Genomic DNA, 25,876 nt, shown 5'->3' with positions numbered 1-25,876 from the left:
GGCCAGATCCCTGGGACTGGTCCTTTTGTGCTCAGTGCAGCATGGGAGAGGAGGTGGGAGTGAAGATGGGTTTAAGCCACTTTCAGGTGTATCTGTTGATTAGGGTTGCCAACTGTCTAAACACACAAGCCCAAACACTCTTGCCCTACCCCAGCCTTGCCTGCTCCCCATGGCCCCGCCCCTGCTGCACCCCTTCTCCAAGGCCCCGCCCTGCTCACTCCATCCCTCCTCCTTCCGTTGCTCGCCCTCCCCCACCCTCACTCACTTTCACTGGGCTGGGGCAGAGGTTTGGGGTGCGGGAAGGAGTGTGGGCTCTGGGCTGGGGCGGAGGGATTCTGAGTGTGGACGGAGGCTCCGGGCTGAGCCTGGGGCAGGGGGTTCGGGTGCAGGAGCGGGTTTGGGTGCAAGCGCTGGGAGGGAGTTTGGGTGGTGGAGGGGGCTCAGGGCTGGGGCAGGGGTTTGGGGTGTGGGAGGGGGTGAGGGGTGTGAGCTCTTGCTGGACACCACTTAGCTTGGGCAGTTCCCAGTCAGTGGCTTCCTGCCTGCCTTGGCCCCACACTGCTCCCAGAAGCAGCTGGCATGTCTGGTCCCTGTGGGGAGGCAGGGATCTCCACTCGCAGCCCACACCCTGAGCACCGACTCCGCAGTGCCCATTGGCTGCAGTTCCTGCGGCCAGTGGGAGCTGCGTGGGTGGAGCCTGCCATGGACGGGAACCGCCGGAGGTAAGCCAGGCTGGGGGCTCTGCACGCTGCCCCCTCCTTATGCCACTCCCGGAAGGGGCCAGCATGTCCCTGCGGCACCTGGGGGGAGGGGCGGGGGCTCTGCAAGCTGCCCCTGTCTGCAGGCAACGGCCCCGCAGATCCCATTAGCCGCAGTTCCTGGCCAATGGGAGCTGGGGAGTCGGTGCTCAGGATGCGTGCAGCGTGTGGAGCCCCTGCCCCCCCAGAGGCCTCAGGGATGTGCTGGCCACTTCTGGGAGCAGTGTGGGGCCAGGGCTTTACCCCGGCTGCTGGACTTCTAGCGGCCAAAAATCTCCTGGATTGGCTTGGTAGCCTCCAGGAGGTAGCGCCTGATCCCGGGGGACTCCTGGTGAAACCGGGACGGTTGGCAACCCTACTGTTCATGGGGCAGCCCAGTACCAGTCTAACCCTAAGGCATGACATGAGAACCGTTTCAAGGCTGCTCTAAGGTGCTTCAGCTGGTAATAGCCCCCAAGAGGTCATTACGGCAACTGAGGATCTGCCAGGTGTAGCCACTCCCTAGCCATGCCTCTATGCTGGGGATCAGAGATAGGGTAACGTAGGAGCTACTATACCAGTTCTATGCCATCTGGGGATTTGCCACACTGGGAGAATCCTGGGGGAGCTAATTAAACATATTTCGGCCTGCTTTGTGCTACCAGTGTGGGGCAAAACGGAGAGCAAGATCTGAATGCAGGTCTTTGCCATGTGGGTCTTAAATGCTGCCGCCGGCGCGAGAGGGGAATTCTGATTTGATGGCAGTTTGCACACACTTTGCACAAGGGCGAATGGGCCGCCCAGGAGCAAATGGGCTACCCAAGGTGCCACGTAGTAGAGAATCAAGTGTCTTTACAACATGCACACACATAACTGAAATCCAAGTCGAATCCTTGGTGCGTGGAGCGCTTCTGAAGCTGATGAGCAATAAATTGTTCGTCTAACCCCACTTGGGAATCTCTACAAAGGCAGCCCCTTCAGGATGCTTTCCTCTCAGTTAGGGAGAGAGCTGCATGGATCTCCTGAAGTGGCATAAAACCAAGGGAAACTAGTGATGCTGGCACGTGGCTGGGTGATTTGACCAAATTAGCATGGCTTTGATTCATTTGGTTTTTTGAGAGGGAAACATTTGGCTCAACCAGAGACTAATTCCATCCTCTCCTGAGGTTTGCTTTAATAGGGCTTGTCTATACTACGGGCTGGATTGATGGGCAGCGATCGATCCAGCAGGGGTCGATTTATTGCATCTAGTCTAGAGGCGATAAATTGACCGCCTAGCGCTCTCCCGTCCACGCCGGTACTCCACTGGAGCGAGAGGTGCAGGCGGAGTTGACGGGGGAGTGTCAACCATCGACTTACCGCAGTGAAGACACCGCAGTAAGTAGATCTAAGTATGTTGACTCAGCTACGCTATTCATGTAGCTGAAGTTGCGTATCTTAGCTCGATCCCCCCTCTAGTGTAGACCAGGCCTAAGTTAAATCTCAGCTTCCTCTTTCGTGCCTCTGCAAACAATTGAGTCCATCTCTTATTTCTAAAAAACATGCCCGTGTGTACAGTATACAGAATAAGCAAGCAAGACAACAGCCTTCATGTGGCATTCTGGTTACATGTTATTGATTAACACAATGAATGTCATCAAAAGGCTACCAGATATTGATTTGCTGATCTCCTAGTATGATTGGCAATGCAAAATCTGTTGCAAACCTTTGTTGGGGCCAGCATGGAAGACGTGTGGGACCAGATGTACATGGGTACCAACTTAATGTGGAAAGTCTGTCGCATGCAAAGTGTAACTATCTTTCGAGAGCTCCAAGGGGAATGAAATTGATGTGCTTGCTCTACAAAAAACTCATGCCTCAGATCATGAGCAAGCTGTATCATACAAAACTCATAGCTGTGAACTTACTGCCATGGTGAACAATGTGAAATATGGTCTCACCACAGATATCATACATAGTCTTAAAGATGGCTCAGTCCTGGAAGAATCCACAGCCCTGGTAATCTCTGTTGCTGCAATAAGAATCTGACAACTGACAATAATAAATGTCAACAAACCTCCAAATTTTGAATGGCCAAAGTCTACGTTACCATATTTTCCCACCAGCTGTGCATCTTGGTGACTTGAATAGCCACCACTCACAATGGGGCTATCACAGAAACGATGCAGCTGGTGATCAGCTCACAGACTGAGCTTCATTCGTAAATGTCCACCTTCTTTTCGACCCCAAACAATGAGGGACTTTTCACCCAGCCAGATGGCACACTGAGCACTACCTGCAGCTCTGTGGCATGACAATAGTGGTGTTCCTCTGCAAGCCTGGCCAACTGTGCTTGGAAACTTCCATTAGTCTACCTGTCGACTGTGGAGTTCCGCTGATTGAATCAACACCAAAACCAGGCTGGAATTTCTGCAGAGAAAACTGGGCTGCATGGACTGTAGAAGCTGAAGACAAGATACACCGTATCAAGCCTGCCCCAGAAAATTATGACTGCTTTGTTCACCATCTAAACAAAGCTGCTGTGAAATACACTCCCCGTGGCTATGGCAAGGTTTGTACACCTTGCTGGCAACTGGAGACAGAAGCATTCTTCAAAGAGTTTGAGAAGAACAGTGATCCTGACCCAGCAAAAGCACTAATAGTCATTGAACTCTGCCTGCCTGGAGAGAGGGAAAAAGACAGTAGAGGGTCTTGGCTTGACTTATTCCAGTTGCAAAGCCTGGGCACTCCTCCATAAGCTTGGAGCTACTGTCTTTGTAAGACACTGTCAACCAAAGTGTCAGCCAGTGCTGTTGCCTCATCTTCTCCATAATACAAAGACCAAAACTGACTTGCCAGAAGGTTCAGGGCGAGCTCTTTTGGGGGGCAGACGGTTGGCAGACCTATTCGCTGCCATACATTAGATGGGAAGATCCCAGAAAGTTGCCATTAGGGGATAGTTGTTGCCCTTCTCAAGCATGATGCCACCAGATATCATCCAATATCACTTCTCTCCACAACTTGCAAGATAATGGGGCACTAGTGGCCTCTGCCCCTTTTAGGGACCTTCCACCACTCCTGATTCAATGTCACCTTTTGCAGTCAGCAGATCAGAACTGAGCCTCACCTGAAGTATCTGGATGTAACTTTGGACACAAGCTTCACTTTTAAAGCTCATCTGGAAGGTAAAAGCCAGCACTAATCTCATTTGAAAATTTACAGGCAACACATGCGGTGCAGAGGCATACACACTTGATACGGTGACGCTAGCTCTGGTATACTTGACTGCTAAATATTGTGCACCGGTCTGGGCAGGCAGCTCACATACCAAATCCCTGGATGTGCAGCTTCACACTACGATAAGAACTATAACTGGAATATTGAAATCAACACGCGTTCAAAGGTTGCCCACTCTGGCACATATATACCCACCCAAAATCCAGAGTGACAATATGCACGCAGTTCGGGAGTCAAATCAAACCATGACCAGCTTCAACTTACCAATTCATGAAGACCTCCATCACCTTCCAAAGACACATACGGAATCTCGCAAGCCTTTTTGGGATTGGGCTAAAGCTCCTAAAGCATCCTCATTCAGTCCTGAATCACACTGGAAAGAATTCTGGGATAATGCTTGTGTCCCAAACAAATACCTGGTTGCTGACCTCTCAAAAGAATGTCCAGGCATCAACCTACTCCAAAAACAATGGTCCAGATGGAACCATTTTAGAATATTGTATGGCAGATGCTGTCACCTCTTACCTCTGGACTATGAGAGACAATGCAGAATGTGACTGTGGACAGCAGTCAAAAACTATGGACCACATTGTAAATCAGTGCCCACTTCAATCACTTGCTCTTGGCATCTCAAAATTACACCAAGCCACCTCTGAAGCTATCCATTGGCGCGCTAATCTACCCTGGTTATTTGAATGTTGCTAATCACCTATCTTGTCATAGGTAAGAACTCTGAATAAACCCTTCATTCCATTTCCCTGCCAAATCTGCATAAAATTCTGCTTTGCAGTGAATTTTCTCTATTTTTTGGGCATATTAAGTTACTGCATCACAAAAGATGCAAATTAGAGATGGTCCTGAAGAAAAGCCCAGATCTAAATACACCCCAAACTATAGTGAATTCAAGTCCTGATCTAGATCAACATTTTTTTGCAAGCCTGTATTTCTATGATGGGTCCAAACCATAGATCCAAACTTCAGGAAACAGTATGCTGATCGCTTCTAGATCAAATGTCTGGGGAGTGTCCATGCTGGTCTTAATGAACATGCTAAGTACCTAGAGTTAACTGGCTATCAGTTAACTCAAGGTAAAAAAGTCTAGTGAAGACCAGCGGGGGCTTTGCTGCACTGCTAAAAACGGTGTCTTTTTTTTATCACAGGGTAACTAATGGGCAGGCACTATTTTGTGGTAAAACCAAAGGGAAACGAAGTACTTTAGTTCTCCTGTGAGGCAAACTAGGCGAGGACAACCCCAGGTGTGGGTGTAGTGCTGACCTTGCCTAGTTTTCCTCATGATAAAACCAGAGTGCCTTGCCTTCACTGTGTTTTTTACCTCAGGATAGCTCCCATGTGTTAGCTGCACTGAGGTAAAATAGGCACCGTTCTTAGCGTTGAAGACAATGCCTATGGGAAGAGAAATACTGAGTAAACTCACCGTGCACCTCATGCTATTTTGCTTCTTTAGGTATGCTATGTGACTTTATAAATGACCATCGCCAAAAGAATGACTTCAGGTGAATTTTACCATAGCTGAAGCTGGCAGTTTTGCTCTATAGTGGGGTCAGAGGAGACAGACCTTGCATCCACTTCTGGCAAGCTTCCATGCTGGTAGCATGGTTTTTCCCGAGCTGGGAAAAGGAGGCTCTTTTCTGCTTCGCCGCCCAATCTTGGCACAGCGTAACTGAAGCCACTACCAGCACAACTGCACTTCCTCTTTGTTTAGCTGGGAAGTCCCTGCTGGTGACATGGACAAACCTCAAAAGTTCAGAGCAGATTCTACCTCTGGACCCTATGAAGCTCCCAGCTTATGGCACCTCTGAGTTGGGGAACAGCTGCGTAAAGGGAAACTAGCCACATTTATAAATAGTTTATAAAGGGTTGATAAATGATGAATAGATGTTGTAGGCCTGAGCAGAATGTCTTAGTGACAGTTAGAAGCCCATCAGTGGGAGGTTTTATAGATAGTTATCAGTTATTGACCTAAAGGACTCTATAAAAATTGATTAACCATTAATTAAAATATCTATTAATAATTTACTAATCCTTTATAAACTATTAATGAACACTTCAGATAAACTTTCATTTAAAAAGAGCCCATTTCTTGCCCTTGTTCCTTGCAAAGGCAGCCTTAACAATAGAAACCCGACTGCTGGAGTTAAAAGATGCTGAATCTGGGCTCTGTTTCTGCAGTAGGAAGCTGGCCCAAATATCACCCCCCAACCCCAGCACACAGATAACTTTCATATAAAATGACTCAGTTACATTTTGGGGTGTATCCCAAAAGATCGTCCCACTAATCTTGCCCAGACTCCTGAGCCCAGCCCTGGGCATTGTGCTGTGATCACAGTGGTGAAACTCAGTTGTGTTGGGTGAAAAGAGTGGCAAAAAATTGCTTTGCAGCTCAGAAGTGCTAAACTCAGCCCCAGATGCTTATGCAGAGCTCTTAGTGGCCAGAGCCTCAGTGGGTGTAAATAAGCATAAATGTTAATCCTTGGCGTGTGTAAACAGGCATAGCTTTGCAGACTTCAGTGGAACCACTCCGGTTTACACAGCTGAGGAACTGGCCCCTTAGGTTTGCAATCCGACCTGGAATCCTGCTTCCTTAGAGGATCTGCAGCCGGCAACACCACAAGAGTATTCTGGTATTTCAGCCATTCTAGTCCTGGCTGGAAAACACAATGAACAGGAAAAGCCATATTCAAATACTTTCATCGAACAAAAGGGTGGATTCCAGCAATGGGGGGGGCGGCGTTTAGAGGCTGCGGGGGTGGGGTATTTCCCCCCATCCCTAGTCTCTCAGTGCTTGCCAGCTTTCCTCTGTCCATAGTTACTCCCTACAAACAACTTCCCTGCTGACACAGCTGATGCCATAAATATGCACTGCAGATGCTGGATGTTACTCCCCCATGGTGATGACTCATCTGGAGCTGGTGGATAACAAGGCATGTTGGACCCTGTGAGTCAACAAGGCTAGTTTCTTTTGAACTCACACCTACGAGGAGAGGAAGTGTATGTCAGCACAGTGCTTGGAGACAGCATGTCACGTCCTCGATGCAGAGATGTCTACTCCTCGAGACTCAGACCCCGAGAAGTAAGGGATGCAAAAGTTCTAGCAGGTTACCCTTCCTGTTCCCAACTGGCCCTGGGCAAATGTAGGGCTTGATTGTGTCTGGACTTGTGCTGTGAATTAGTCATCTGTGAGGTTTGAACCTGAGACCTTTGGCAGCAAAAACACAGGCCTTGACTAGATGAGCAAAAAGGACAGCTCCCTTAGCTGTGAGGAACCAGTAGGATTATAGTTTCTGGGGCAAGCCAGCAGAACAAATCTTAGCCACCCCCAGTAGGCCAGTATGAAATGGGAACAAAGGCCATAAAGAGGCTTCTTCCCTGGTTCCAGGGGCAGATGCTGATCCTTGCTAGTGTTCTGTCGTCTGTATCAAATGAGAGTGAACGGGGGTGGGGGAGAAGAGCTATGCTCCCTCTGACCCTACCCCCAGCTGGAAGAGCTAGCTGGACACAGAGGACAGCCCATGGTGCCCCGCCTTAGGGATGCTGGAGCTGCCAGTGCAGCAGCATATGTTGCCTGGGGGAGCCCCTAGGAGGAATGATGCGGCCCCTTTACACCTCCCTTAGTGCGGACAATGGCTCGTGATGAGGGCGGCTAGAGAACATGTCTGCTATTAAACCTGCAGAAGGTAACTGGAGTGGAGAGCAGCTTGCCTGAATATTATGCACGTTCTGCAGAAGCTGGAGTGGTGGCCAAGTGATGCTTGATTGGGACCAACTGAATAGGAACCTCTTTTAAATATGCAGCCCTCAAAAAGCCAGAGGAAGTCTTTTCCCATTAATGTGTGTGCATGTGTGAGGGGGGGTGGGGGGGCGGCGTTAATGGTTGGGACATGCTGGGTGGGTGCCTCTTCTGATTTCTCATCCTTTTCTGTCTTCTCTACCCCCTCCTCCATGTTCTGACTTCTGTTCTCCCGGGACTGAGGCCTCTCGCTAACTACCTCAGCCTGCGTTGTTGGTCAGGTTCCCAGATCCTACTGAACCGTGCCGTGTCTGCCTTTCTGACCGTGCTGGCCCCTCTCACTGCCAGCCCAGTAGGGTGCTTCCAAACAGACCCTCCCAAAGCCATAGAAATGGACACGCTGGCTGTGGAATGGAGCAGACTGGGAGGCTTCTTGTATGGGGAAAATAAAACACCCTAACAGTCGGAGCAGGGCGGTGTTGCTTTTCTTGCTGCCAAGGCAGGCGCAATGGAATAGCATGCAGTTTTACCTGGAGAGTATCTGCTGTAGAAAGCATCGCTAAATGGTTTACAGAAGGTGACTGGCAGAACTGAAGGAAGGTGGCTTTATGGAGCTGGGTTCAGGTAGTAAGGGGCAAATTGATGTATGAAGGTGGCGTAGAGGAGAGGAAAAGCCCCTTACATTGAAAGCTGCAGGTATCCTCTTGACTAATTACACTGCAGCTGGGCATGGGGCTGTAGTTTAAGATCAGCCACGGCTTCACGCTGAACAAGAAGGATGTGGTGGGAAGTGAGCCCTAAAGATGGGGACTGATGTGGAGGGAGAGCGGGAGTTTGAGACAGAAGGGGCAGCACAAGTGAGAGGGACCGCCAGTTGTGGGGAGCTCCGGGGTAAGGAATGGAGGCGCTGTGTGAGCAGGTACGGAGGCAGAGATGAATTACAAATTTCATGAGCTGTCAGCAAGACGCAATGGGCTTGACTCTCCACTGCTTTGCATCCTGTGTAACCACTTACCCTGTAACTGCTAGATGATACTTCTTTCCAGAGCCAGGAACTGAACCCAGAAAACCCGATTTCCAGCATTCCTCTGCTGTCTAGCCAGTAGCTGTGTAAACCACTGGCAGAGCATATATTGCAGCTCTCTTGTGATTATTTCACACTGAAGACAGTAGCCTACTACTGCTAGTAGTTACTCCTTTAATTTAAGTGGTAGAGATCTGTGCTGTAGATCTAAAAGTCCTGGGTTCAGACTTTGCTCATGATCTATTGCTGTGTGTGTGTTCCGTACTGCTCCATATGATGGGATTTCTGGTTTTTACAGTTTGCTTTTTTAAAAACCTAGGAAATGCCTTACAAAAAACAATGATAATAGAATGTTATGGTTGCAAAGTTAAGTACTCAGGAGTTTGGAAATGCCAGACTTAAGGCTGCTGCCTGTGAAACTTGAGTTCACCCTTGTGTTTATGCATTATGATAATCTTTAAAGATGTGATCACATATGGACTTTGTACAGGACTATAGCCTCATTCAGGGCACAGGAGGGACAGTGAGATGAAGAGATGCAAGAAAGACAGAGGTCTCTGTGTTTAAGGCAATGGACTGGGACCCAGAGCTCAGTTCTGTTTCTGGCTATGCTACAGCCCTCTTATGTGATGTTAGGTTTGGTAAGATTGCATCACAATATATATGCACAAGGGGGCTGTATTAAAGTTGCCCAGGCAACCTTAATTCTGGCATGCCCAATCCTAACTTTTAAGTGCTTGCATTTGCAACCTTGATGTTCTTTTAACTCAGTTTTTCATTACATTATTATATAGATTACACACACAACTAGAGAGTTGGGACTAGCACACACCGCTTTCAGCTCAAAGAGCATAGACCTCTGGAATGTGAGAACTTGCTAAACGGGTCGCCCTTTATTCTCTGAGCTTCCCCGGCAGAGGGCACCATCACTCTCTGATTTATCCATACATGACCAGCATATCGGAGTGATTCTCACCACTCAGGACCTGGAGGGCAGTTTAGAACCGAGGCTGTGTCTACACTGTGCTGCAGTGCGGGCTACAGGGTGTGAATTACAGTGCACACCGAAGTGCTGTAATTTCCCTGGGTGGATGCTGCTGGTGCAAACTAAAAGGCAACCAGTTCATCTTAACATAATCCTCTTCCAACTGGCCTGCATTCAGACAAATGAGGTGCCTTCTAGTTCACGTTAACAGCACCGTTACAGTGCAGCACTTCGGTGCACTCCGCAATTCACAGCGCCATCATCCAAATTGCAGGGCCGTGTAGACAAGCCCTGAGTGTTGTGGTGCCAAGTACCTCCTGAATCATAAACGCCGACTCCATGGCTCGGCACCTACCTGCCGATCAGCTGTTCAGCGGGCCCCACCGATTCCCAACCATCAGTCGCTCTGCGGGCCCCACCCATCAGCTGTTCAGTGGTGGGCGGGAGGTGCTGAGGGCGGGGGCAGAGTGGGGTCAAGAAGAGGCAGGGTGGGGTTGGATCCTTAGGGAAGAGGCTGGAGCAGAGGCGGAAAGAGACGGGGCAAGGGTGGGGCCTTGGGGGAAGGGATGGAGTGGGGTGGGGCCTCAGGGCGGAGTGGGGGTGAAGCACTTACCCAGACAGAAGAAAATTCGCACCTGTGGGCTGACTGCTCTGACCTCTCACTGCGGGAGGGCTTTGAAACACAGTCTTAGCTGTGTGATGTGGATTTGCAGTGCTTCTTAGTGCAAACATCTACTCTGCTCTGTGGGTTTTTTTCCAGCTATGCAGTGCCACACAACTCATCTCAGAACCATCTCTTACAATCCAGAAAAGGCAACACCCACTCCACAAGCATCTGAATAAAAATGCCCCCGTGTGAAACTTGGATTAACTTGATTTGAAATGCTGGTTAGGGTTTGTTTTATTTGTGGATACAGGAGGTTGCTGAGTGCCCTGGTCTGGAACTAAGGAGGGCTGGGTTCTATTTTTGGGGTTGGCCACTAGGCTGCTGGATGACCTTGGGCAAGTTGAGTCACTGCTCTGTGCCTCAGTTTCCCCATCTGTAAAATGGGAATATTGATACTGACCTCCTTTGTAAAGTGCTTTGAGATCTATTGATGAAAAGCAGGATATAAGAGCTAGGTATTATTGTCCAAACTAAGAGCTGAGGCTCCATGAAATCTTTTCTGGACCCTGGCTGCCACGATCAGAGCTTTTCCAACTTCAAGTTGCTTCTTGAAACCTGTTTCTGCCAGGAGGTGCTTAAACAACTGTCCTCTCACTGAAAAATCCAAACCAGAGGAATGTGCATTACTCTCTGAGTGAGCACATAATTTATATTACAATTGCACCAGAGTGTGGTACGCACTGCTTAAATAATCCCTGCTCTAAGGGTGTGCTAGGCAAGATGAAACAAAGGGTGGGAGAGGAAACAGAGACACAGAGACTTACCCATGGCCAACAGTGGGTCAGTGGCAGAGCAAGAGGGACTTCTGGACTTATAGTTGAGTGCTCTAGCCATTGGACCACAGCACCACGTTCTGACTTCATCTCCTCTTGCCCTTTTCTTAATTTGCATTGCAAACTCTGCAGCAGCAGGGACTTTGTCTGCTTTTGTAAAGTGCCATGCACATCTATAGTGATACAGTGGTAATTAATTACAGTAAATAATACAAGTATTAATAATTTGTAGAATAGAAGATGGCTTTTGGATCTCAGGACTCAGGAGGATCAGAGCTTCAATGAGAGATCTTACGGGAAAGCCCAGCCGAAGATGGAGAAAAACTGGAATTATTTGTCTTAGAGAGATGACTGAGATGGACCTGATAGTAGTATATAAAATTAGTGAATAATAGAGAGGAGGTAGATGGTGCACTTCTATTCATCTTGCTCATGATGCAAAATCAAGAAGATAAAAAATGGAGAACAGCAAATTCAGAACCGATAAAGACAATTAATTTTTCACATAATTCACATTTAGCCTGTGGAACTCATTGCCACAAGATAGTATTGAGTCCTAAAGCTTAGCAGGATTCAGAAGAACTTAGAAAACCTTCCATCTTTGGCTGAGTAACTACGGTGATTCTCACTTGCTTGCATTAGAGAGAAGTGTGGTGTCAGGAAGGAGTTTTCACTCAGGCCATGTTGACAGGAACCTCAGGGGATTCCCCTTCTGCTGGAGCAATGAAGAAGGCTACATGAGCAATTTCCTGTGCCTGCAGATGGCAAGCAGTTGTAGATCTCAGTCTGTTCTGTCCTGTCAGCTGGGTGACAGCATCCCTGCCAACAGACAGAAATCCATATTAATGCAAATTGTGCTGCTCGCGTACCTTTGCTGTGATTACTTATCCAAAGTCCACACATGCCTTACGCATCAGGGACCCATCTTCTGAATTGCCACTCCAGCAAACCCTTCTACAATGAGCGGCAAGATATATATGATTCTCCAACCTTATTCTGGTAAACATGGGAGCCTTCTGTCTAGTACTAGGTCTGTGCAATGCACATGGTGACGTTCTTGCAGAAAGAACCCTTGCTAAGGAATCAGCCTGCAGAGGATTGCATTTACTGGCTGTGTTGAAAGCTTCTACTGTAGTGCTGAGGATAACTGGAATATTTGTTGATCCTGGACTGCTTGCTGAGGATTTGACATCATGCCACATGAGGGGCGGGGGGAACTGGCAAGTACTATATGACTAAAAAAACCCTATTGGTTGAAAGAAAGGAGAGCCAGGAAGGGAAGTACCTCAAGCAGGAAACTGGTAATTAGAAGTTGGGAGAGGCTCTGGGGTCCTTCAATTATCGAAGCCACCAGCTTCTTATTTCTAATATTTCAGCTCCCATGAGGACTATGGCTGAGAGTTTTCCAAGAACGTAGAGGAGGAGAATGAGAAAGGGGGAGATTGTCACAGGCACACATGGCAGTTTGGCTCCCAGTCTCCACTGACTTACCCTGGGAGCTGGGCTCCTAGCTGCCCTTTGTGCCCTTGAATGGGGAGCCATGCACTTGCGCTAAACATCTGATGTTGTGTCTGACCTGATGTGCTGGCAGACACCCACGAGTGGATGTATAGGACACGTGTATCATGTACCCAGGAGCTATGGGGTATAATTTGGGACCTTGTCTCCACCTCTTTGCTTCAAGAGAATAGAATTTAGCATCCGACAGTTCCATTATTGGAAGGCATTACTCAGATACTACAGTGGTGAGGGTGCTGTGGGAAGCAGTGCAGACTAGAATAGACAAAGATACTTTTGAAAGCTTCACTGATAAATCCGGCTCATAATGGGGTTGGAAATGAAAGTAACGTGTTGTCATTACAACATCCATGGTTGGGCCTAACTTTTAGGCCCGACCCATCCCTGACCGAAGCCCACTAGATCTGACCCAAGCACCAAAGGGTCCAAGTCATTTTCCAACCCGACCTGATCCAATGTTTCTCCCCAAACCTAGGTCAGCCCAGTCACTGCTGTCTCTTCCTGCCCATGGGGCCAGTGCTGTGGCAGCCAGGTACCCTGCTCCTGCCATCTGCTGCTCCCCGCCACGCTGTGCCATGAGAGGTACAGTGACTCTTCGGCACACGCAGCGCAGCGAGGTGGTGGTGACTGGTCAGAGCAGGACATGTGGCTGCCACCGCACCACCCCATGGGCAGGAGGAGGAGAGCTGACCCTACCCAAGCCTGAGAGGGGCCGGTTGTTTTCCCACACAGACCCGACACTTGTAGTTGTGTCCTGTCAAGTTTGGCTTGGGCTGCAGTGCTCTAATTAATGGGCCATAATGGGATCTGGCTCATAAGAATTTATTTAAAGAAGATAAACTTCCTATAGGGTTTTTGAACCATACTCGTGAATTAAATGGACAAATAATAAATAAATTATGTCCCTGCTCAACAAGTCTACTGAATGCTCTAAAAAACAGTATAGTCAAGTGCTCATTCTCTGTTGGAGTATGTAGCCTTTGAGTCACTTCTTTGGAATCTCATTGGTCTCATGGCTCTCGGACTCTGGAGGAGTTTCTCCAGAAGTGTGGGCCCAGCTTCCTCTGTTAGTAATGAACTCCCAGCTGGCTATCCAGAGGTGCTGGAAATGCTGATCTGGTGCTGGGGGGAGCCGTGGGAGAGAACCCAATCCTACCCTGCTGTCCCTTCCACGGCTGTCACCCCACTGACTCCAGTGGAGTCACACTGGTGCAGGTGGGCAGAGAACTGGGCCCTTCACCAGCATTGTTCCCATCATTAATCAGCTGCTGTGTAATAGATCATATTTTCCATCCTAATGGGTATGTTAGGATTACCATTAAGAACAGCTGCACCATGTTGATTCCGGGCTGCCAAGTGTGTGCAGTTGGCATAACACATTCTTGGGTGACTTCACTTGAGGCTGACAAATCCATTCCCAGCATTGTCCTGAAAGGGCAAGGCTTGATTCTGAAACTTATTTTTTTTTATTTCCCTACCTGCTTGTTCCTAGATGGCTGTGGGAGGAATCCCAGCAGTCTTCCCTGGAAATTCTAATTGCAGCTCAGGTGGTATAAAGCCCAATCTTGTAGACCCTGGATTCTCCTTGAGGGTTTCATGCAGTTGCAGAGATTTTTATGCATCTTCACCATCTCAAGGGGCATATCTTCAGGTGGGTGTTTTTATCAGCCACGTCATCGTTTAAATCCAAAATACAGTGCTACAAGAGGCCAATATCTTTTGTAAGGTCTTAACAGGGATGCAGTTTGTTTAATCACAAAGGTACAGGGGATGCTAACAAACCTAAAAGACTAGACAACATGATTAAAACTGGCAAACAGTATAACGTGAAATGACAAGAGCTATCAAACGGCATGCTATGGTATAATATTATACAGGCAGTGCTTTAAGCAGGTTTTATTGAGTGTGTTATGGGATCACACAGAGACCCCCATCAGGGATCAGATTCTTCTGATTGGTCCAAGACAGCACACTGCCATTGTGCCTGCTAGAGGTGGGTGATCTGGTCCAGATCAGGTAAGGACATTTGCCTCCTTCCACAGCCCTCCATGGACATGGTGGGTCATATTCTCTGCTGGTGTAATTCCATTTAAGTCAGTGGCGTTACACCAGTGGAGAATTTGGTCCAGAGTGTTGCAAAATGTCAGCAGCTCGGACTTGAACGCCTGTGGATCTGAGAGGCTCATGGTGGACTTGGCTAACAGGGTGTGTCTGAAATACTGCCTTAGTGGGTGTGATCACAGTTCCTGCTGGCTCCAGCCACTCTAGCAGCTTTTTACTTGCAGCAAAGGGAGTTCTTTAGCTCTGGCTACCTACGGAGGTCAGCATTACTGTAGTATCTGAGTGCTCGTGTGCTGAAGGCCTGACTATCCTATGTTCAGTCTCCATGGATGAACTTGGTATCTGTGCATATGCAACCATGTTTCATCACGTGGGCATGCCCAGATTTAGGGGAAAGCTCACACAGGGTCTAAACCTGGTAGCTTGAACCTGGCTCTTAGTTTTGAATTTTCTAGAATACCCAGTGCCGTAATATCTAGATGCCAGCATAGCAAGGCTAGCTAGCTGGGTCCAATCTGTTCTGGCTCGAAGAAGTGTCAGAATACTATCGGATGGGCTATTTGTCCAGTATTCTTCATCTGGCCATAAACCAGAAGTCTCAGCAATCCTGTGCGAACATCCCTCCTGAGACTTCCAGCCTGATACAACAGAAACGTTTGATACTGCTGCGTAGGGTCATATGCCGTGCTGCTTTATATCCTGATGTCAGCGAGGCTGCAGGGGGGGAGAGTCATTTTATTATATCACACGATGTCTTCAAAGCCCTGTATAAGCACTATTGAATTAGTCCTTGCAACGCTCCTGGTTGGGGAAGGGGGAGGGAGAGAAGTATCATTCCCCACTGTACAGACAAGGAACTGAGATAAAGAGATTCCCATGACTTTCCCAAGGCCACATAGCAAATCAGTAGCAAACCTATTCAAGCTAAACTCTGAACCTTCACCCATCAACCCAATGCCCATGTATGCAGCACAATTGTTTGGCTCTTTAGACTTTGTCAGTGGTTGAAGCACTCCCTTCAGTACTGCACTTACTCAGGAGCAGCAAACCAAAGGGAAGCTTTTTCAGAGAGAGATATTTACGCTCTCGGAATAACAGTCACACCATCTGCAATCTTTCAGTACGTCTCTATTTAAGAATAAGGTAAGTCTCAGAGCTTAAATTGTCCTGACTTTTGCCTAGATTTTTCCATTGCACCTGTTGAAAGGTACCATCATTTTTTGTTTTTTTATTTTGCGACAAGCTGCAAAATATCCTGGTGCTTCCTGAGAGCTCATTGTGACAAGACACAGATGAATCACGTTGATAATGTATTACAGCGTCCAACACCTCGCACAATAGAACCCCAACCCGATTGGCCGCTCCGTCCTACTGCAAGATTCATGTGTAATGCAATTAGCAAAACAACTATTCTTAAACAGATCCACTAAAGAGCAGAGACCTCTGTGTGGACCAGAGTGTGGAGGTGAACAAAGCGTTAAAAACCCTGGCAAAGCAGCTGCTGTTGACCTTCTGCTCTGAGGCACCACTAAACAAAGCTCCTGTTACAGCTGAACTCTAGCACCAACTTCTGCGGCCTAAGGGATCCTCTCAAAAGTTCACATGCGCTTGTGAATACCTCGGTGTCGATGTAGAATGATCAAAGATGCATTGGAGGAGTTCTCCATAAAAATCCACTAAGCCACTACATTATCTTCCTTCAAATCTCACCTCTGCTGCAATACAGCCGAAGCACTCAGAGTTGGGTACTGTGACAGCTGCTACTGACATGAATCGTAATCTTCTCACTGACTGTTCCCTTGTGCTCCTCTGGTCTGTTTGTATCTACCTGTTGTCTCTGTCACAGACTGTGAGCTCTTTAGGGCACGTACAGTCTTTTCAGTATGAGTGTGTATAAGGCCTAGAACAATGGGGCCCTGATCTCTGACTGGGGCCTTCAGGTGCTGCTGTGATATAAATAACTATAGGATACAAAGAGCTGTGTTAATGAGACATCAATATGATCATGACTAGAGATGGGCCCAGACCAGAGCACCAAAACCACAGCTGAATATCCCAATTTGTCTTAGTTCATAACAGGCTGGACAGAAACTACAGATCTAAATACCCCTGAATTCTTGGGATAATTGGGTTCAAAGAATTTCCAGATCAGAATGTCACAGTTAGGGTCTAATCTCCTATTATGAGCCTAACAGGCAAGAGAGGAACTTCCACATAACACGTTTGTGCTCCATGGCTAGACGTACCCCATCTAGACCTGTACTGTGCCGTGCAGAGTATGGCTGTCCCACGATGTCACGGCATTATGTGTTTTCTCATGTTGCTCTAGCCTCCGATTTGTGAGGCACAAGATTGCAAACAGATGTCACACCGCAATGTGCAGGCTCCCACTGAAGACTTGGCAGGATGCCTGGCCTTTTTTTGTTTGTTTTTTGCGCCTGTCTTTCTCGAAATGTTTACAGCCTTTATTGATAGTTGCTCTTCGGTCAGGTCGGTCCTTGGCTATGTCTTTGAAGGTATTGATATTTACGCTGCCTGAGATGAGACTCTGCTGAAGGGTGTCTTTGAAGCATTTTTTGTTGATTCCCTCCTGTGCTTTCCGAGTTTCAGCTCATCATAGAAAAACTTTTTTGAGAGTCTGTCATTGCCCATCCTGATCACATGACCTGAGCCTGGATTGTGTGCATGCTGGTTGTGTGAACTCTTTCAAGAATGCTAATATTTGACACTTTATCTCACCAATGGACCTTCAGAACAGAGCGGAGACTATGCATGTGACATTTTTCAAGCTGCTTTGTGTCTACAGAGAACTGTCCGTGTTTCACACCCATATAAAAGGGGTGCTGTGCTATCTATGCTCATTCCCCAGAAGTTTTAACGATGCAGATGAGATCAAATGGAGATGAGCAAACCAAAGGTATTTTGGATCCCTGTCCCCATTTGATCTGGGACCCCAAGTTTTAGATGGGGAAGCAGTTGGGATAAATGGGTTTGGCCCTTCTACTTTTCAAATGGAGATGGGGGCATTTAGGGGAAAACTAACCCCCTGGGGTGGTTTGGCTCTGTTCTCCATTTCATCTAACCCCCGTCCAAATGTTTACACGTGTTCAAACAAAAGGTTTTGGTTTGGGTGCATCTGATAAGAAATCAGAACAATCAGCATTTACTTTATACGGTGCTTATTGCCTTCCAAGTACACTATAGATATGAATTCACACTGGCCTACAGTGGGGTGCATATGAGAAGGAGCTGAAGCTTTTGCTTGGAATTTCCCTGATTCTTATCACAAGTGGACCCAGATGAAAAACTCAGTTGGGATCAAGGCTACAAAGTCTGGGGCTAGGAAATATATTTGTGGCAGAGGAGACTTTGCGAATGCTGTGAACAGTGGGCCAGCCCCCTCCCCGCCACCCTCAAAGCAATAATTAGGATAACATTTGTAGTGTTGCCAATATTTGATATTTTTCTTAAAGCCCCAGCTCCTGGAATTTTGGGAATACGTGAGAATCTAGGCTTGCCGGATTGCTTGCTTTCCAGCTAGGTCACTGGCCCTGGTGGTTGCTGAGAAAAACTTGAAAACGTGACCCGGGTGTTACCAAAAGGCTCAGAAAGCAGAAATCTACTAGACCCCAACACTTTTTTTTTATCTCATGAATTTTTAGCGGTGTGACTCATGATTTTTTGAATGTTGGGAGTAGGTAATATTGTATTTTATCTTTATTTGTATTGCAGTAGCCCCTGAGATGACCCGACCCCCCCACCCCCCAGTCATGGAGCAGGACCCTGTTCTGCTCAGTGCTGCACAAACACAGAACAAAAAGATGGTCCCTTCCCCAGGGAACTTACCATCGAAGGCTATGTCTGCTCCGGGGCTGGCCCTAGAGCAAATGGCGCCCCAGGTGAGGAGCATCTTTGGCGCCACTCCCCTCCGTTAAACTTTTGAATACCTTATTTTGTATTGCATTGGTAGCCCATTTCTCAACTTTGCTGCACGATTTGCACACGTGATTTCTCCCTGTCATATAAGATGATAAAATTGCACGCTAGGGTCTATAAATCTGTATTTATTCATGCCATATATAAGTGAATAAAAAAATTGTTTCCTCAAAGCTTGTAGAAACTTTTAAATTTTCTACATACTAACATCACGAAATTGAACTGTGCACCAACATTGAACGGACCAGTATTAAATCGTGTTACAGTAGGTGACAGCCTTAGAATGTTAACCCTAGTCCTTTAGTTCAAAAGGGCGCTTTTCTCGCCTTTGCCTTCACGAACTGAAGCAAAATATCAGAGAGATCCAAAGACTGGCCAATGGCATTTTCAAACAATAAAGTAGCAAGTGATGTCAGTCTCTCCATCACAATATTGCAGCTGGATTCTCACTTCACTTTGTTCTTATATCTCACTGACTGACTGGTGATGCCCTGCCCCTTGTATACCTGCAAGGGCGTGGCTGACAACATTCTAGGAGGTTCAAGGAAAATGTAGTTCTCAGAAAGTCTGGAAGAGTCCATGAGATTCTACAAAGATCCAGAACCTTCTAGAAGCTTAGTGAAAAATGACTCCACATACGGAACACCCAAAACATGTTACTTCAAAGATTCTATTTTCCCTTTTGCCGCTAAAAACAAAAAGAGCCCCCCCCCGCAAGCCTGGTGCCCCCAAAGCCCGCACCCCAGGTGATCGCCTGGGTTGCCTAAGTCCAGCCCTGGTCTATGCTACAAACTTCTTTTGGCGTAGTTATGTTGGTCAGGGGTGTAAAGAAGGTGTGATCCCTGAATGACACCGCTGTGGCAGTAGAAGCCCCTAGTTTAGGTGCAGTTACACAGGTCCAGCTACACTTTTACCCATATAGGGTGGTTTTGCTCAGGGGGTGGGGGAGGCTATATATCAGTACAAAGTGCAGCTTTACCAGTATAACTGGCAGCCGCACGAGGAGCACTCTGCTGGTCTAGTATATCAGTATAACTTATATGGGGAGAGAAGCAGGCCTAACTTGAGTAGAAGACAAAAGGTACAGAGGTAAGGCTGTAGTGGATACACACAAACAGACAGAGGAACACAAGGAAACAATACTGATTTTGTTCCCTGCACTCAGCCCTTAGGCATCTGCAAGAAGATCTCACTACATCTGTACAAAAATAATTCTCAACTATCCCCAGATGCAGCGTTTTACTGGTTTCAGAGTGGTAGCCATGTTAGTCTGTATCAGCAAAAACAATGAGGAGTCCTTGTTGCACCTGAGAGACTAACAGAAAGCTGATGCCCAATTAGATTCGTTAGTCTCTCAGGTGCCACAAGGACTTCTCCATGTTTTACTGGGGACAGATTACAGTGATAGGTTGTCTCCTAACTCTAACTGTGTCGTATTTGGAACTCTCATGAACTATGAAGGGCAGGTCTCTCGAGGTTCACAGGTTCAGTCTGGGTCAGAGAAGATTAATAATGCTTAGCTCTTATGTGGTGCTTCTCATCAATAGATTCAAAGCTCTATGCAAAGGAGGTCAGTATCAGTATCATCCATTTTTTTACAGCTTGGGAAACTGAGGCACGGAAGTTTGGTTGAGATCATCCAAACATTATCCTTCCAGATGGTGGTATCTGAACCTCTGGTGTCTGCCTAACTAGAGAGAAATCTGCATGCAGAGATTCCTGCCAGATTTCAGCTATGTCTGGTTGGCCAGTGATTAGAGCAAGCGGCTGAGAGGTGGCCCTGCTGAGCTCTGTTCCATTGAGCTGCTGGGCAATATGCTCGGGGTCTGGTTCTTCTGCACCTTACATTCTCTGACATCGTTAACACCTGCTCAAGGTGCCTCTGCAACACTTCCATTCTCCTCTGGCACATATGGACTTGCTTTGCAGTGATGTAAATGACCATGCAAGGTGCAAGGCAATGGAAAATCAATCCCTAGATGTCCGTGCCTCTATTTATTCATCTGTGGAATGGGAGGGTGAATATTTGTCTGTTTCCCAGAGGGTCCATGCAAACGAGCTCTTGAGATTAGAGGATGAAAGAGGCTATGTAAGTGCTGAGTCTTACTGTAACATGATGGCTCCAGTGTTTCACAGTTTAGGCTCTTGCTGTATCTTATTGATTGATTTTTATCTTCCCACCTCCCTGTCCTAGGCTATAAGTATAGAAAGGAGCTCAAGGAATACTCATGCAGCAGAGAAGGGGAAATTCCCAAGGAGAAAGGTAGGTGTGACATTTCACTCCATATTCGTTATGAAAATATGCTTGATATGAATATGACATAACTGAGATATACTTTAAGCAAGATGGTGCATATAAGATATCATTGGGAAGGTTATGATTTACTGAATGTGATTATCCAATTTGTATGCCTGTATCATTTCTGTATCTGAATTTAGGAATATTGACCATGTATCTGTATGTCAAATGTGTTATTTTGGGTGTCACCCCCAATTAGCCCTTCAGGTACATCAAATGGAAAAGCCAGACAGGGCTAATGGGCTATTAGCAAAGACAATGGACTGTGAAAGAACTCAGTCTTCCTGTAGACGCTCCAGACAGCCTACAAGTAATGGCTGCCACAGCCCTGCAGAGACATGGATCTGAGTCACCTGGTACTGGACCCATCCCTTGGAATGCCAGTGTTCTTCCACTGGGAGACAAAAGGTTCCCGCCATACACAAGAGCTGTATAAGGCAGGGGAGTGACATCATCGTGGTTCTCCTCTGCCTCCCCACCCAAAGAAAGAAAAGGAGTACTTGTGGCACCTTAGAGACTAACAAATTTGTTTGAGCATAAGCTTTTGTGAGCTACAGCTCACTTCATCAGATACATGTAGTGGAAAATACAGTGGGGAGATTTCATATACACAGAGAACATGAAACAATGGGTGTTACCATACTGACTGTAACAAGAGTGATCAGGTAAGGTGAGTTATTACCAGCAGGAGAGCTGGGGCAGCGGGGACCTTTTGTAGTGATAATCAAGGTGGGCCATTTCCAGCAGTTGACAAGAACGTGTGAGGAACAATAGGTGGAAAGGAAATAAACATGGGGAAATAGTTTTACTTTTTGTAATGACACATCCACTCCTAGTCTTTGTTGAAGCCTAAGTTAATTGTATCCAGTTTGCAAATTAATTCCAATTCAGCAGTTTCTCGTTGGAGTCTGTTTTTGAAGTTTTTTTGTTGAAGAATTGCCACTTTTAGGTCTGTAATTGAGTGACCAAAGAGATTGAACTGTTCTCCGACTGGTTTTTGAATGTTATAATTCTTGAAGTCTGATTTGTGTCCATTTATTCTTTTACGTAGAGACTGTCCAGTTTGGCCAATGTACTTGGCAGAGGGGCATTGCTGTCACATGTTTATTTCTCCCCCCCTCCCCACTGTTCCTCACACGTTCTTGTCAACTGCTGGAAATGGCCCACCTTGATTATCACTACAAAAGGTTTGCCCACCTCCCCCACTCTCCTGCTGGTAATAGCTCACCTTACCTGATCACTCTTGTTACAGTCTGTATGGTAACACCCATTGTTTCATGTTCTCTGTGTATATAAAATCTCCCCACTGTATTTTCCACTACATGCATCTGATGAAGTGAGCTGTAGCTCAAAAAAGCTTATGCTCAAATAAATTTGTTAGTCTCTAAGGTGCCACAAGTACTCCTTTTCTTTTTGCAGATACTGACTAACGCGGCTGCTACTCTGAAACCCACCCGAAGAGATGCTGACAAACACCTGGAAACAAGAAGTAAACTGAGTGGAGAAGGGTTGAACCCAGGGTGGGAGTGAGTCCAGTCTGTGACTGGAAATACCTGAAGTCTCAAGCTGCAGGCCAGCGCAGCTGCCTTTCAAGACTTTCTGTAATCTACCTGTGACAATATTTAGGGTGAGAAATTACTATTTGTAACCAATTTCTTTAGTGAAACAAGCTTAGGTTGCGTGTTTCGTTTGCTTAATAATCTGTTTTGTTGTGTCTGTTATCTCTTACAGTCACTTAAAATCTGCCTTTTATAGTTAAATTTATTTCTTGTTTATAATATAACCCCATTTGTGCAATTCATAATTGGGGGTCAGAGGGGGAAGAGGCTGTGCACACTTTCTTCCACATTGAGGGAGGAGGCAGATATTATAATATACTTTTGGGTTTGCACTTGAGTGCTGGGGCAAGTCCCTTAAACTGAGTCTTCCCAGACCTGTTCTCGGTGTCTGTTTCATTCAACAGTTGGGTGTGGCCCTGCCTGTGTGTGTGCTGGAGGAGGCTTAAGAGCCTGGTTAGGCAAGACAGGTGAAAAGGGTGCCCAGGCTGGCAGAACAGAGACGCTCAGTGGTATCTCAGCACATCAGGTGCCATCTTGAAGGGGGGCAACCCGTCACAGTAGGGTACTGACATAATCACTTTAGGTACCATCCGTCTCACATACACACCTTCTCTGGGCACTGAACTGAAATGCCAGTCAATAGTGGAGTGGAGGGAAAGGTTACTGGTGCATAGTGGTAGGTAATGACTCCGTGCCCAAAGCAGGTGGCCAATTAAATTGCTGATTAAAGCACTACAGGAGTTAAGAAAGGAAGCTCTTGGCCTAACGTCGTCCTGCTTTTTTTTATTTCATGTGATAGCTTTATAAATTTCCCCCCTAAATTAACTATTTAATATCACCTAATCAGTTAATTGAATTAGCTAATTAGATTGCTTAATAGAATTTCTAAAGAACAGATTTAGAACCTGTTATGGAGTCTTTAATCACTTTTTATCTGGAAAACAGGGCACCCGACATCTCCTGACAGCCAGTGCTTTGTGTTCATTCAGCAACTTACAACAATCACTGTTATCAGCAGAATATTTCTGAAAATCACTAGTAAGGCTCTATCCAGCCCCAGAGGTGCTGCTACAATTACCCAGGCTCGAAAGGTCAGGGAGAACCTCCATTGCTCTAATTTCTGATCATTAGATCTCCCTGAAAATCTCTGGCTATAAAACGTTCGACACAATTTTTTAACGAAATCAGATTTAGGGGAGAGAACTGCTGAGGTAGCCAATTGCCTTCCAATATTTGAAACAGTTTGTTAGCCCGTGGCATTTTCTCAGTTTGTTGCTGATGGTGTGTTTAAGTGGCAGTGAATGATGGAAAACCACTCCCTCTTCCACTGCTACAGTGGTACTGACAGTGATCAAAGTTCCATATCTACCTACCTATAGCTGTCACACACTTGTGGAGACTCTGCACCTGCTGCTCTTTAACTCTCCCTAAAGCAGGAGTGTGGCAAGTGAGGGCTGTGTGTGCAGAATAAAAATAGCACTGGGAGCGAGCCGGGGGGTATAAAACGCTCAGCGTTCCTGAATGAAGGGGCCTGTTAATTCAGAGCAGGGCTTCAAAGATTTCATGCTCTTAGGCCTTGTCTACACTACAGAGTTTTGTCTACTAAAGTCAGGTTTCATTGGCAAAACAGTGGAGGTGTCCACACTGGAGTGGTCCTTCTGCCGGGAAAACGATCCTGCTTTGCCCACAAAATTAAACCATCTCGACGAGAGGCGTAGAGCTTTTTGCAGCAAAGTTATATCGACAGCGTGTCAGTGTAGATAAAGCACTTTGTTACATCACTGGAAATGGCCTCCAGGGGGTGTCCCTCGTTGCCCATCCTGACTCCTCTGGTCAGCAGTTCCAACTCCGCTGCCCTGCACCCAGGTATACAGGCATCTGCCCCTCCCCCTTTAAAGGCCCAGGAATTTTTGGAATTCCACTTCCTGTTTGCACGCGGCAGTGCCATGCAGCAAACGCTCTCCCGCTTGGAGACTCTCACCCAGTGTCTCTGCCTCCACGTGTGGAGCAGGAGCATGGGGTTCACTAACTGGCTTTCCAAAAAAATTCACTATCATGGCTATGGAATGATTTTCCCTCTCAGTCTAGCTGTAAGCCCTGATCTGAATTGGCATTCGCAACTGGGTGGATGGCAGCAGCAAAGGAAACAGAGTCTTGGTGGGCCTTTGATTTGCCTTATTGGATCGGACCATTGGTCCGTCGAGTCTGACCTCCTGCTTCATGGGGGAGCATAAACCCCCTGACAATGTAATTCACCAATTATGGAAGGAGTGCCAATCAATTCCTGGCCTCTGGGGGCAATCAGCTTGCACCCTGGGGTATGAGATCTGATTGCCTCTGCCTTAGAAGGCTTAAGTACAAGTATTTATGGTCATAAAATTTAGCTACAGTCTTTGACAGCCTGACCTCCTGTGGCTGTGAATTTCACAGCCAGTGTCTTTTGCAGTGATTGTTTTAAGTTCAGCTGCCATTCATTTCATCGAGTGACCCCCTTGTTCTCCTTATGGGGACAGTATAAAGTGGAAGGGTTGATCGATAATGACACTTAGCGCTTCTACAACACTACATTGTCAAAGAGCTGTACCGGCATTAGCTGATGAATCAATCATTCAGTTTCTACTAGACCTTCGTGAAATTAAACATAATGGAAACCTTTACAAGGTCCGCATTTGTCAGCCCTTACCACAGAGATCTCCTGCTTTAAGGACTTGTCCTTACTGGTGATTTTCCCCAATGTTGGCCAATAACTGTTACAGCTGCAGCGGTGCAAATCCTACTGCAGACAGACAAAATTGGACTGGTGGAATGGACCTCTGCTTAAAACCAGAGTAACCTCAACCAGTGCAAATTATGGCTTTCCTTTTTTACACTGGTGCAGCTATGCTGGGGGCTGGACAGTGACTGCTGAATCCCAAGAGTAATCAAGGCATACAGGTAGGAAATAGCTCAAATCCTGTGCAAGAAGCATTGCTGACCGGTGGATGATGATTCCCTTTTGTGGCAACTTTTGAGCTTTCAAAATTTGGTTTAGTTCCATATTGTAAAGGAAACCTTTTGAACATGTGTGTGTTTTCATGTTCTGTAGCTTGGTAGCTGGACCCTGGGTTGGGATATAGAAGATCCAGGTTCCAAGGCTCTTCTCTGCCTCATGAATTTAGAGGAAGAGTTCTTCATCCCAGATCACTCTGAATTGGGTGGAGAAGGGACTCGAACCTGGTTTCCCATGCCAGTGCCCTAACCCTCAGGCTACAGAGCGTGAAAGAGGTTCTTGAGCTGAAATATTTTTTGACAAAGTCTTCGTTGAAACTGAACCATCACTGTGAAACGTTTTGGCTTCAATGAAACAGCGTATT

At 46.8% G+C, this 25,876-nt stretch overlaps 1 long non-coding RNA gene across 3 annotated transcripts in view; it reads left to right on the top strand.

Moving 5' to 3' along the window:
* Window positions 1–25,876, top strand: part of LOC140907829 (uncharacterized) — a 91,635-nt gene that overhangs the window by 50,152 nt on the left and 15,607 nt on the right. For 2 of the 3 annotated variants that reach the window (XR_012157648.1, XR_012157650.2), the window contains 3 exons: window positions 20,860–20,928; window positions 22,384–22,591; window positions 25,402–25,457. This is a non-coding gene — a long non-coding RNA (uncharacterized LOC140907829). Of the gene's footprint in view, window positions 1–15,745; window positions 15,873–20,859; window positions 20,929–22,383; window positions 22,592–25,401; window positions 25,458–25,876 lie in introns of those variants that run through there. The other variant, XR_012157649.2, reaches the window with a different exon arrangement.

The sequence above is a fragment of the Lepidochelys kempii genome, chromosome 2 (genome assembly GCF_965140285.1).
Source record: "Lepidochelys kempii isolate rLepKem1 chromosome 2, rLepKem1.hap1, whole genome shotgun sequence".
Classification (NCBI taxonomy): domain Eukaryota; kingdom Metazoa; phylum Chordata; order Testudines; family Cheloniidae; genus Lepidochelys; species Lepidochelys kempii.
This window is presented reverse-complemented; position numbering and strand designations above follow the sequence as displayed.